The sequence below is a fragment of the Notolepis coatsorum genome (genome assembly GCF_963971535.1).
Source record: "Notolepis coatsorum genome assembly, chromosome: 7".
Lineage (NCBI taxonomy): Eukaryota > Metazoa > Chordata > Actinopteri > Aulopiformes > Paralepididae > Notolepis > Notolepis coatsorum.
This window is the reverse complement of record NC_140171.1, coordinates 177,759,925-177,771,036: the sequence shown is the minus strand read 5'-3', so window position 1 is coordinate 177,771,036 and position 11,112 is coordinate 177,759,925. Positions and strand designations below refer to the sequence as shown.

The 11,112-nt window shown below is 50.0% G+C and overlaps 1 protein-coding gene across 2 annotated transcripts in view; it reads left to right on the top strand.

Annotated features, from left to right (window-relative positions):
- The window catches only part of kank3 (KN motif and ankyrin repeat domains 3), a 103,179-nt gene that overhangs the window by 20,780 nt on the left and 71,287 nt on the right, over positions 1-11,112 (top strand). For both annotated transcript variants that reach the window (XM_084318550.1, XM_084318551.1), the window contains exon 2: positions 7,805-7,885. The gene's annotated coding sequence lies outside the window, so the exon portion shown is untranslated. The remainder of the gene's footprint in view (positions 1-7,804; positions 7,886-11,112) is intronic.

Genomic DNA, 11,112 nt, shown 5'->3' with positions numbered 1-11,112 from the left:
AGGTTGTGTGCAGCCATTTGTTTTTGTAACATCTGCTACATCTGTCCCACGCGTTCTTTGCAGCTCACAGTTGTTAGTTCTGCCCCTCTTGACTGTGACAAAAAGGTTTTGAACAAACTTAATGTCATAGCTTGTATTTGATGATATTCTTCTTTGTTATTTACTTGAATGGTTTGATCATTGATTGATGGAGTAATATGGGGTTCTGATAAACTAAAATTATTTGTTAAAATAACATAAGCTAACATATATTTTTACATCTATGCAAATGCATATGCAATATGTATAACTTGAATAAGTAATAAATACAGAAACAACATGTTTAACAATATGTAAATGAGTAGCTACATTTATTTTACATTACATTAACATTTATACGGTCTTTGGCCCTTTGAGGGCAACCATAATGCTGATGTGGCCCTCTGTGAAAATGAGTTTGACACCCCTGCCCTAACCCCTGCACCAACCACCGTTGACAAAAAATAAATAAAATAATAATAATAATAATAATAATAATAATAATAATAATAATAATAATAATAATAATAATAATAATAATAATAATAATAATAATAATAATAATAATATAATAATAATAATAATAATAATAATAATAATAATAATAATAATAATAGAGGGGCTCGTCTCCCAGCGTGAGGCCTCAGGAGTAGAGGGGCTCGTCTCCCAGCGTGAGGCCTCAGTAATAGAGGGGCTCGTCTCCCAGCGTGAGGCCTCAGTAATAGAGGGGCTCGTCTCCCAGCGTGAGGCCTCAGGAATAGAGGGGCTCGTCTCCCAGCGTGAGGCCTCAGTAATAGAGGGGCTCGTCTCCCAGCGTGAGGCCTCAGTAATAGAGGGGCTCGTCTCCCAGCGTGAGGCCTCAGTAATAGAGGGGCTCGTCTCCCAGCGTGAGGCCTCAGTAATAGAGGGGCTCGTCTCCCAGCGTGAGGCCTCAGTAATAGAGGGGCTCGTCTCCCAGCGTGAGGCCTCAGGAATAGAGGGGCTCGTCTCCCAGCGTGAGGCCTCAGTAATAGAGGGGCTCGTCTCCCAGCGTGAGGCCTCAGTAATAGAGGGGCTCGTCTCCCAGCGTGAGGCCTCAGGAGTAGAGGGGCTCGTCTCCCAGCGTGAGGCCTCAGTAATAGAGGGGCTCGTCTCCCAGCGTGAGGCCTCAGTAATAGAGGGGCTCGTCTCCCAGCGTGAGGCCTCAGTAATAGAGGGGCTCGTCTCCCAGCGTGAGGCCTCAGGAGTAGAGGGGCTCGTCTCCCAGCGTGAGGCCTCAGGAGTAGAGGGGCTCGTCTCCCAGCGTGAGGCCTCAGGAGTAGAGGGGCTCGTCTCCCAGCGTGAGGCCTCAGTAATAGAGGGGCTCGTCTCCCAGCGTGAGGCCTCAGGAGTAGAGGGGCTCGTCTCCCAGCGTGAGGCCTCAGTGATAGAGGGGCTCGTCTCCCAGCGTGAGGCCTCAGTAGTAGAGGGGCTCGTCTCCCAGCGTGAGGCCTCAGTAATAGAGGGGCTCGTCTCCCAGCGTGAGGCCTCAGGAGTAGAGGGGCTCGTCTCCCAGCGTGAGGCCTCAGTAATAGAGGGGCTCGTCTCCCAGCGTGAGGCCTCAGTAATAGAGGGGCTCGTCTCCCAGCGTGAGGCCTCAGGAGTAGAGGGGCTCGTCTCCCAGCGTGAGGCCTCAGGAGTAGAGGGGCTCGTCTCCCAGCGTGAGGCCTCAGGGGTCCCTCAGAATCTATAATTGCCTGATCTGTAGTTCATGCAAAAGTGTTTGGTAGTTTGAAGCAATCCAGGGTGTAGGGCTGTCCCCGACTAAGGATTTGGATGGTCGACTAGGATTGGCCAAAATTAGCCGTTAGTCGACTATTGGTCAACTTAAAAAAAATAATAAAATAAAAAAAGGATATTATTTTTTAACTTTTTTTATTTTAATTTTAATTTTTTTTTTTAAATCATTCCATTTGGGCTGTGGGGGGTGCTTAATGTCTGAAGGAGTCGACTGAAGGCTTCTTGTCCTCTGCAAAAGCATACAATTGGTCCACTGATGGATACATCTTGATATTTGTCTAGTCTAGTGTGTTCATTAGATGGTGAAATCCTTTTTCAGTGCCTCTGTGCCTGTTTTCCTCTGGTCTGCGTGCCATTAGCATTAGCCACGCTTCTAGGCCTCTTTTCTTTTGGAAAGAGTGATAAAATTTTTTTTATTAATTAAAAAAGATTTTTTTTAATTATATTCGACTAAGAGGTTGGCCAGTCGACTACGGCTCCTTTCGACCGATTAGTCGACTAATCGATTAATAGGGGTCAGCCCTACCAGGGTGTAAATCTGCTACTGTTTATTCCCAGTGCACGTCTTGCTCTGTAGTTCTTTGGCTAGAAATGGAACTTCCTACACCGCCGAGGCAGATTCCCTCACAGTGTCCTTCCCAGACCAGCACACTGAGTACAGATCTCTGGTTTGTCCTTCCCAGACCAGCACACTGAGTACAGATCACTGGTTTGTCCTTCCCAGACCAGCACACTGAGTACAGATCACTGGTTTGTCCTTCCCAGACCAGCACACTGAGTACAGATCTCTGGTTTGTCCTTCCCAGACCAGCACACTGAGTACAGATCACTGGTTTGTCCTTCCCAGACCAGCACACTGAGTACAGATCACTGGTTTGTCCTTCCCAGACCAGCACACTGAGTACAGATCTCTGGTTTGTCCTTCCCAGACCAGTATACAGATCACTTCAGTTCTGGGTTTGATTTAGTGTGAGAGCCTTTGGGGGGGGGGGGGGGGGGGGGGGGGGGGGCTTTGTGAACCCCCCCTCTATCACAAGCAGGAGGATACGACTCTCCCCCTGGCCGGAGCCAGATGACTGACTGACACTAAGCAGAGCCACTTCAGGCCAATCTCCCCCTCGACGCATGGCAGACAAACCTGAGGGGCAGCAGCACGGTGGGGTGGGGTGGGGTGGGTCTGGATGTAAAGAGGGGGGGATGGAGAGAGGGGGGGATGGAGAGAGCAGCAAAGAGGGGGGGATGGAGAGAGCAGTAAAGAGGGGGGGATGGAGAGAGAGCAGTAAAGAGGGGGGATGGAGAGAGCAGCAGAGAGGGGGGGATGGAGAGAGCAGCAAAGAGGGGGGGATGGAGAGAGCAGTAAAGAGGGGGGGTGGAGAGAGCAGCAAAGAGGGGGGGTGGAGAGAGCAGCAAAGAGGGGGGGATGGAGAGAGCAGCAAAGAGGGGGGGTGGAGAGAGCAGCAAAGAGGGGGGGTGGAGAGAGCAGCAAAGAGGGGGGATGGAGAGAGCAGCAAAGAGGGGGGATGGAGAGAGCAGTAAAGAGGGGGGGATGGAGAGAGCAGCAAAGAGGGGGGATGGAGAGAGCAGCAAAGAGGGGGGATGGAGAGAGCAGTAAAGAGGGGGGATGGAGAGAGCAGCAAAGAGGGGGGATGGAGAGAGCAGTAAAGAGGGGGGATGGAGAGAGCAGCAAAGAGGGGGGATGGAGAGAGCAGTAAAGAGGGGGGGATGGAGAGAGCAGCAGAGAGGGGGGGATGGAGAGAGCAGCAAAGAGGGGGGATGGAGAGAGCAGCAAAGAGGGGGGATGGAGAGAGCAGTAAAGAGGGGGGATGGAGAGAGCAGCAAAGAGGGGGGATGGAGAGAGCAGTAAAGAGGGGGGGTGGAGAGAGCAGCAGAGAGGGGGGGATGGAGAGAGCAGCAAAGAGGGGGGGATGGAGAGAGCAGTAAAGAGGGGGGGATGGAGAGAGAGCAGTAAAGAGGGGGGATGGAGAGAGCAGCAGAGAGGGGGGGATGGAGAGAGCAGCAAAGAGGGGGGGATGGAGAGAGCAGTAAAGAGGGGGGGTGGAGAGAGCAGCAAAGAGGGGGGGTGGAGAGAGCAGCAAAGAGGGGGGGTGGAGAGAGCAGCAAAGGGGGGCGATGGAGAGAGCAGCAAAGAGGGGGGGATGGAGAGAGCAGCAAAGAGGGGGGATGGAGAGAGCAGCAAAGAGGGGGGATGGAGAGAGCAGTAAAGAGGGGGGGATGGAGAGAGCAGCAAAGAGGGGGGGATGGAGAGAGCAGCAAAGGGGGGCGATGGAGAGAGCAGCAAAGAGGGGGGATGGAGAGAGCAGCAGAGAGGGGGGGATGGAGAGAGCAGTAAAGAGGGGGGGATGGAGAGAGCAGTAAAGAGGGGGGGATGGAGAGAGCAGCAGAGAGGGGGGGATGGAGAGAGCAGTAAAGAGGGGGGGATGGAGAGAGCAGTAAAGAGGGGGGGATGGAGAGAGCAGCAGAGAGGGGGGGATGGAGAGAGCAGTAAAGAGGGGGGGATGGAGAGAGCAGCAGAGAGGGGGGGATGGAGAGAGCAGCAAAGAGGGGGGGATGGAGAGAGCAGTAAAGAGGGGGGGATGGAGAGAGAGCAGTAAAGAGGGGGGATGGAGAGAGCAGCAGAGAGGGGGGGATGGAGAGAGCAGCAAAGAGGGGGGGATGGAGAGAGCAGTAAAGAGGGGGGGTGGAGAGAGCAGCAAAGAGGGGGGGTGGAGAGAGCAGCAAAGAGGGGGGGATGGAGAGAGCAGCAAAGAGGGGGGGTGGAGAGAGCAGCAAAGAGGGGGGATGGAGAGAGCAGTAAAGAGGGGGGGTGGAGAGAGCAGCAGAGAGGGGGGGATGGAGAGAGCAGCAAAGAGGGGGGGATGGAGAGAGCAGTAAAGAGGGGGGGATGGAGAGAGAGCAGTAAAGAGGGGGGATGGAGAGAGCAGCAGAGAGGGGGGGATGGAGAGAGCAGCAAAGAGGGGGGGATGGAGAGAGCAGTAAAGAGGGGGGGATGGAGAGAGCAGCAAAGAGGGGGGGTGGAGAGAGCAGCAAAGAGGGGGGGTGGAGAGAGCAGCAAAGGGGGGCGATGGAGAGAGCAGCAAAGAGGGGGGATGGAGAGAGCAGCAAAGAGGGGGGATGGAGAGAGCAGCAAAGAGGGGGGATGGAGAGAGCAGTAAAGAGGGGGGGATGGAGAGAGCAGCAAAGAGGGGGGATGGAGAGAGCAGCAAAGAGGGGGGATGGAGAGAGCAGTAAAGAGGGGGGATGGAGAGAGCAGCAAAGATGGGGGATGGAGAGAGCAGCAAAGAGGGGGGGATGGAGAGAGCAGCAAAGAGGGGGGGTGGAGAGAGCAGCAGAGAGGGGGGGATGGAGAGAGCAGCAAAGAGGGGGGGATGGAGAGAGCAGTAAAGAGGGGGGGATGGAGAGAGAGCAGTAAAGAGGGGGGATGGAGAGAGCAGCAGAGAGGGGGGGATGGAGAGAGCAGCAAAGAGGGGGGGATGGAGAGAGCAGTAAAGAGGGGGGGTGGAGAGAGCAGCAAAGAGGGGGGGTGGAGAGAGCAGCAAAGGGGGGCGATGGAGAGAGCAGCAAAGAGGGGGGGATGGAGAGAGCAGCAAAGAGGGGGGATGGAGAGAGCAGCAAAGAGGGGGGATGGAGAGAGCAGTAAAGAGGGGGGGATGGAGAGAGCAGCAAAGAGGGGGGGATGGAGAGAGCAGCAAAGGGGGGCGATGGAGAGAGCAGCAAAGAGGGGGGATGGAGAGAGCAGCAAAGAGGGGGGATGGAGAGAGCAGCAAAGAGGGGGGGTGGAGAGAGCAGTAAAGAGGGGGGATGGAGAGAGCAGCAAAGAGGGGGGATGGAGAGAGCAGCAAAGAGGGGGGATGGAGAGAGCTGTAAAGAGGGGGGATGGAGAGAGCAGCAAAGAGGGGGGATGGAGAGAGCAGTAAAGAGGGGGGATGGAGAGAGCAGCAAAGAGGGGGGATGGAGAGAGCAGCAGAGAGGGGGGGATGGAGAGAGCAGCAAAGAGGGGGGATGGAGAGAGCAGCAAAGAGGGGGGATGGAGAGAGCAGTAAAGAGGGGGGGATGGAGAGAGCAGCAAAGAGGGGGGATGGAGAGAGCAGTAAAGAGGGGGGGATGGAGAGAGCAGCAAAGAGGGGGGATGGAGAGAGCAGCAGAGAGGGGGGGATGGAGAGAGCAGCAAAGAGGGGGGATGGAGAGAGCAGTAAAGAGGGGGGGGATGGAGAGAGCAGCAAAGAGGGGGGATGGAGAGAGCAGCAGAGAGGGGGGGATGGAGAGAGCAGCAAAGAGGGGGGATGGAGAGAGCAGTAAAGAGGGGGGATGGAGAGAGCAGCAAAGAGGGGGGATGGAGAGAGCAGCAGAGAGGGGGGGATGGAGAGAGCAGCAAAGAGGGGGGATGGAGAGAGCAGCAGAGAGGGGGGGATGGAGAGAGCAGCAAAGAGGGGGGATGGAGAGAGCAGTAAAGAGGGGGGATGGAGAGAGCAGCAAAGAGGGGGGATGGAGAGAGCAGCAAAGAGGGGGGATGGAGAGAGCAGCAAAGAGGGGGGATGGAGAGAGCAGTAAAGAGGGGGGGATGGAGAGAGCAGCAAAGAGGGGGGATGGAGAGAGCAGCAAAGAGGGGGATGGAGAGAGCAGTAAAGAGGGGGGATGGAGAGAGCAGCAAAGAGGGGGGATGGAGAGAGCAGCAAAGAGGGGGGAATGGAGAGAAGAGAGCAGCCATTTGCAATCAGCCTGGCTTGCTTCATAGTTCCACACGGTGGGGTTTTGCCGTCTGATTGATTTGAAACACCGGGACGACTGGACGAGACGAGAAGGTCTGGGATGATCCTCCCGTAGTGTTGGAGAGGTATCCTCCTCCTCTATCATCCGCTACTCTAGTTCACAGTAGGGGGCCAGGGGGGTCGTGGAGGAGGGGGGGGGTCTCGTGGTCTGGAGGCTGTTGTTAGTTCCACCACAGTGGCTGTAAGGAGCGTGTTCCAGCCTGGTCCTGCTGCTGGCAGGATGAGAGGGAGGTGTTGGGAGGAATGTGCCTGAGGCGCGGGGGGAAACAGATATGTGTGTGTGTGTGTGTGTGTGTGTGTGTGTGTGTGTGTGTGTGTGTGTGTGTGTGTGTGTGTGTGTGTGTGTGTGTGTGTGTGTGTGTGTGTGTAAAGATAGAGTGTACTGTACTGTATCTGAGTTTGTATGTAGGCCTGCCCTATAGTGTGTCTGTGTGTGTGTGTGTGTGTGTGTGTGTGTGTGTGTGTGTGTGTGTGTGTGTGTGTGTGTGTGTGTGTGTGTGTGTGTGGGCGTGCGTGCGTGCATGTGTGTAAAGATATAGTGTACTGTATCTGAGTTTGTATGTAGGCCTTTAGTGTGTGTGTGTGTGTGTGTGTGTGTGAGTGTGTGTGTGTGTGTGTGTGTGTGTGTGTGTGTCTGTGTGTGTCTGTGTGGGTGTGTGTGTGTGTAAATATATAGTGTACTGTATCTGAGTTTGTATGTAGGCCTATAGTGTGTCTGTGTGTGTGTGTGTGTGTGTGTGTGTGTGTGTGTGTAAAGATAGAGTGTACTGTACTGTATCTGAGTTTGTATGTAGGCATAGTGTGTCTGTGTGTGTGTGTGTGTGTGTGTGTGTGTGTGTGTGTGTGTGTGTGTGTGTGTGTGTGTGTGTGTGTGTGTGTGTGTGTGTGTCTGTGTGTGCGTGCATGCATGCATGTGTAAAGAAAGAGTGTATCTGATCTTGTATGTAGACCTGTTGTGTGTGTGTGTGTGTGTGTGTTGTGTAAGCTTTTCTGGCCATGCATACATCTTTTGTTTTCTCTCTCTCTCTCTCTCTCTCTCTCTCTCTCTCTCTCTCTCTCTCTCTCTCTCTCTCTCTCTCTCTCTCTCCCCCCCCCTCTCTCCCCCCCCTCTCTCTCTCCCCCCCCCCTCTCTCTCTCTCTCTCTCTCTCTCTCTCTCTCTCTCTCTCTCCCCCCTCTCTCTCTCTCTCTCTCTCTCTCTCTCTCTCTCTCTCTCTCTCTCTCTCTCTCTCTCTCTCTCTAGGAGGTGACAGTGAGGAGGTGAACAGGGTCTGAACTCCACCCACATCAGAGCTGCATGCTTCCTTCACTGAGTGGACGAGAGGTAATCTGTCCGTCTCGACTCAGACTGACCTCTACCTCTATTGTTTTTTAAATGTCATGTTACAGTAAAATAGGTCATGTTATATTTTACAATGCAGAAATGCAGTGCTGGCTAATATTCATCTAATTTAATTCATTCCATTGTCTGTCTGAAGCAGAGTCTGTGATTGGATTGTACAGTACAGTACAGTTCAGTTCAGTTCAGTTCAGAGGGTTGTTCAGTTCAGTTCAGTTCAGTACAGTTCAGTACAGTACAGTTCAGTACAGTTCAGTTCAGTACAGTTCAGTTCAGTACAGTTCAGTACAGTTCAGTTCAGTTCAGTACAGTTCAGTTCAGTACAGTACAGTTCAGTTCAGTACAGTTCAGTACAGTTCAGTTCAGTACAGTTCAGTACAGTTCAGTACAGTTCAGTTCAGTTCAGTACAGTACAGTACAGTACAGTTCAGTTCAGTTCAGTACAGTTCAGTACAGTACAGTTCAGTTCAGTTCAGTTCAGTACAGTTCAGTTCAGTACAGTTCAGTACAGTACAGTTCAGTACAGTACAGTTCAGTACAGTACAGTTCAGTACAGTTCAGTTCAGTACAGTTCAGTACAGTACAGTTCAGTACAGTTCAGTACAGTTCAGTACAGTTCAGTACAGTACAGTTCAGTACAGTACAGTACAGTTCAGTACAGTTCAGTTCAGTACAGTACAGTACAGTACAGTTCAGTACAGTACAGTTCAGTACAGTTCAGTTCAGTACAGTACAGTTCAGTTCAGTACAGTACAGTTCAGTACAGTTCAGTACAGTTCAGTTCAGTACAGTTCAGTACAGTTCAGTTCAGTTCAGTACAGTTCAGTACAGTACAGTTCAGTACAGTTCAGTACAGTACAGTTCAGTTCAGTACAGTACAGTTCAGTTCAGTTCAGTACAGTTCAGTACAGTTCAGTACAGTTCAGTACAGTACAGTTCAGTACAGTTCAGTACAGTTCAGTTCAGTACAGTTCAGTACAGTTCAGTACAGTACAGTTCAGTTCAGTACAGTACAGTACAGTTCAGTTCAGTACAGTTCAGTACAGTTCAGTACAGTTCAGTACAGTTCAGTACAGTACAGTTCAGTTCAGTACAGTTCAGTACAGTTCAGTTCAGTTCAGTACAGTACAGTACAGTACAGTTCAGTACAGTTCAGTACAGTACAGTTCAGTACAGTTCAGTACAGTACAGTTCAGTACAGTTCAGTACAGTACAGTTCAGTACAGTTCAGTACAGTACAGTACAGTACAGTTCAGTTCAGTACAGTACAGTTCAGTACAGTACAGTTCAGTACAGTACAGTTCAGTTCAGTACAGTACAGTTCAGTACAGTTCAGTACAGTTCAGTACAGTTCAGTACAGTTCAGTACAGTACAGTTCAGTTCAGTACAGTTCAGTACAGTACAGTACAGTTCAGTTCAGTACAGTTCAGTACAGTTCAGTACAGTTCAGTACAGTTCAGTACAGTTCAGTTCAGTTCAGTACAGTTCAGTACAGTTCAGTACAGTTCAGTTCAGTACAGTACAGTTCAGTACAGTACAGTTCAGTACAGTTCAGTACAGTACAGTTCAGTACAGTACAGTTCAGTACAGTTCAGTACAGTACAGTTCAGTACAGTTCAGTACAGTACAGTTCAGTACAGTACAGTTCAGTACAGTACAGTTCAGTACAGTTCAGTACAGTTCAGTACAGTTCAGTTCAGTTCAGTACAGTTCAGTACAGTACAGTACAGTTCAGTTCAGTACAGTTCAGTACAGTTCAGTACAGTTCAGTTCAGTTCAGTACAGTACAGTTCAGTTCAGTACAGTTCAGTTCAGTACAGTACAGTTCAGTACAGTTCAGTACAGTTCAGTACAGTTCAGTTCAGTACAGTTCAGTACAGTTCAGTTCAGTTCAGTACAGTTCAGTACAGTACAGTTCAGTTCAGTACAGTTCAGTTCAGTACAGTACAGTTCAGTACAGTACAGTTCAGTACAGTTCAGTACAGTTCAGTTCAGTTCAGTTCAGTTCAGTTCAGAGGGTTGTTCAGTTCAGTTCAGTACAGTTCAGTTCAGTTCAGTTCAGTACAGTACAGTTCAGTTCAGTACAGTTCAGTTCAGTTCAGTACAGTTCAGTTCAGTTCAGTACAGTTCAGTACAGTTCAGTACAGTTCAGTTCAGTTCAGTACAGTACAGTTCAGTACAGTTCAGTACAGTACAGTTCAGTTCAGTTCAGTACAGTTCAGTACAGTTCAGTACAGTACAGTTCAGTTCAGTTCAGTTCAGTACAGTTCAGTACAGTACAGTACAGTTCAGTTCAGTTCAGTACAGTTCAGTTCAGTTCAGTTCAGTACAGTTCAGTACAGTTCAGTTCAGTACAGTACAGTACAGTTCAGTACAGTTCAGTTCAGTACAGTTCAGTACAGTACAGTTCAGTTCAGTTCAGTTCAGTACAGTTCAGTACAGTTCAGTTCAGTACAGTTCAGTACAGTTCAGTTCAGTACAGTTCAGTACAGTTCAGTACAGTTCAGTACAGTTCAGTACAGTTCAGTACAGTTCAGTTCAGTACAGTTCAGTTCAGTTCAGTTCAGTACAGTTCAGTACAGTTCAGTTCAGTACAGTTCAGTACAGTTCAGTTCAGTTCAGTACAGTACAGTACAGTTCAGTACAGTTCAGTACAGTTCAGTACAGTTCAGTACAGTTCAGTTCAGTACAGTTCAGTACAGTTCAGTTCAGTACAGTACAGTACAGTTCAGTTCAGTACAGTTCAGTTCAGTACAGTTCAGTTCAGTTCAGTACAATTCAGTACAGTTCAGTACAGTTCAGTACAGTTCAGTACAGTACAGTTCAGTACAGTACAGTTCAGTACAGTTCAGTACAGTTCAGTACAGTTCAGTTCAGTACAGTACAGTTCAGTACAGTACAGTTCAGTACAGTACAGTTCAGTACAGTACAGTTCAGTACAGTACAGTTCAGTACAGTTCAGTACAGTACAGTTCAGTACAGTTCAGTTCAGTACAGTACAGTTCAGTACAGTTCAGTACAGTTCAGTACAGTTCAGTACAGTTCAGTTCAGTACAGTACAGTACAGTTCAGTACAATTCAGTACAGTTCAGTACAGTACAGTACAGTTCAGTACAGTTCAGTACAGTACAGTTCAGTACAGTTCAGTACAGTACAGTACAGTACAATTCAGTACAGTTCAGTACAGTACAGTACAGTACAATTCAGTACA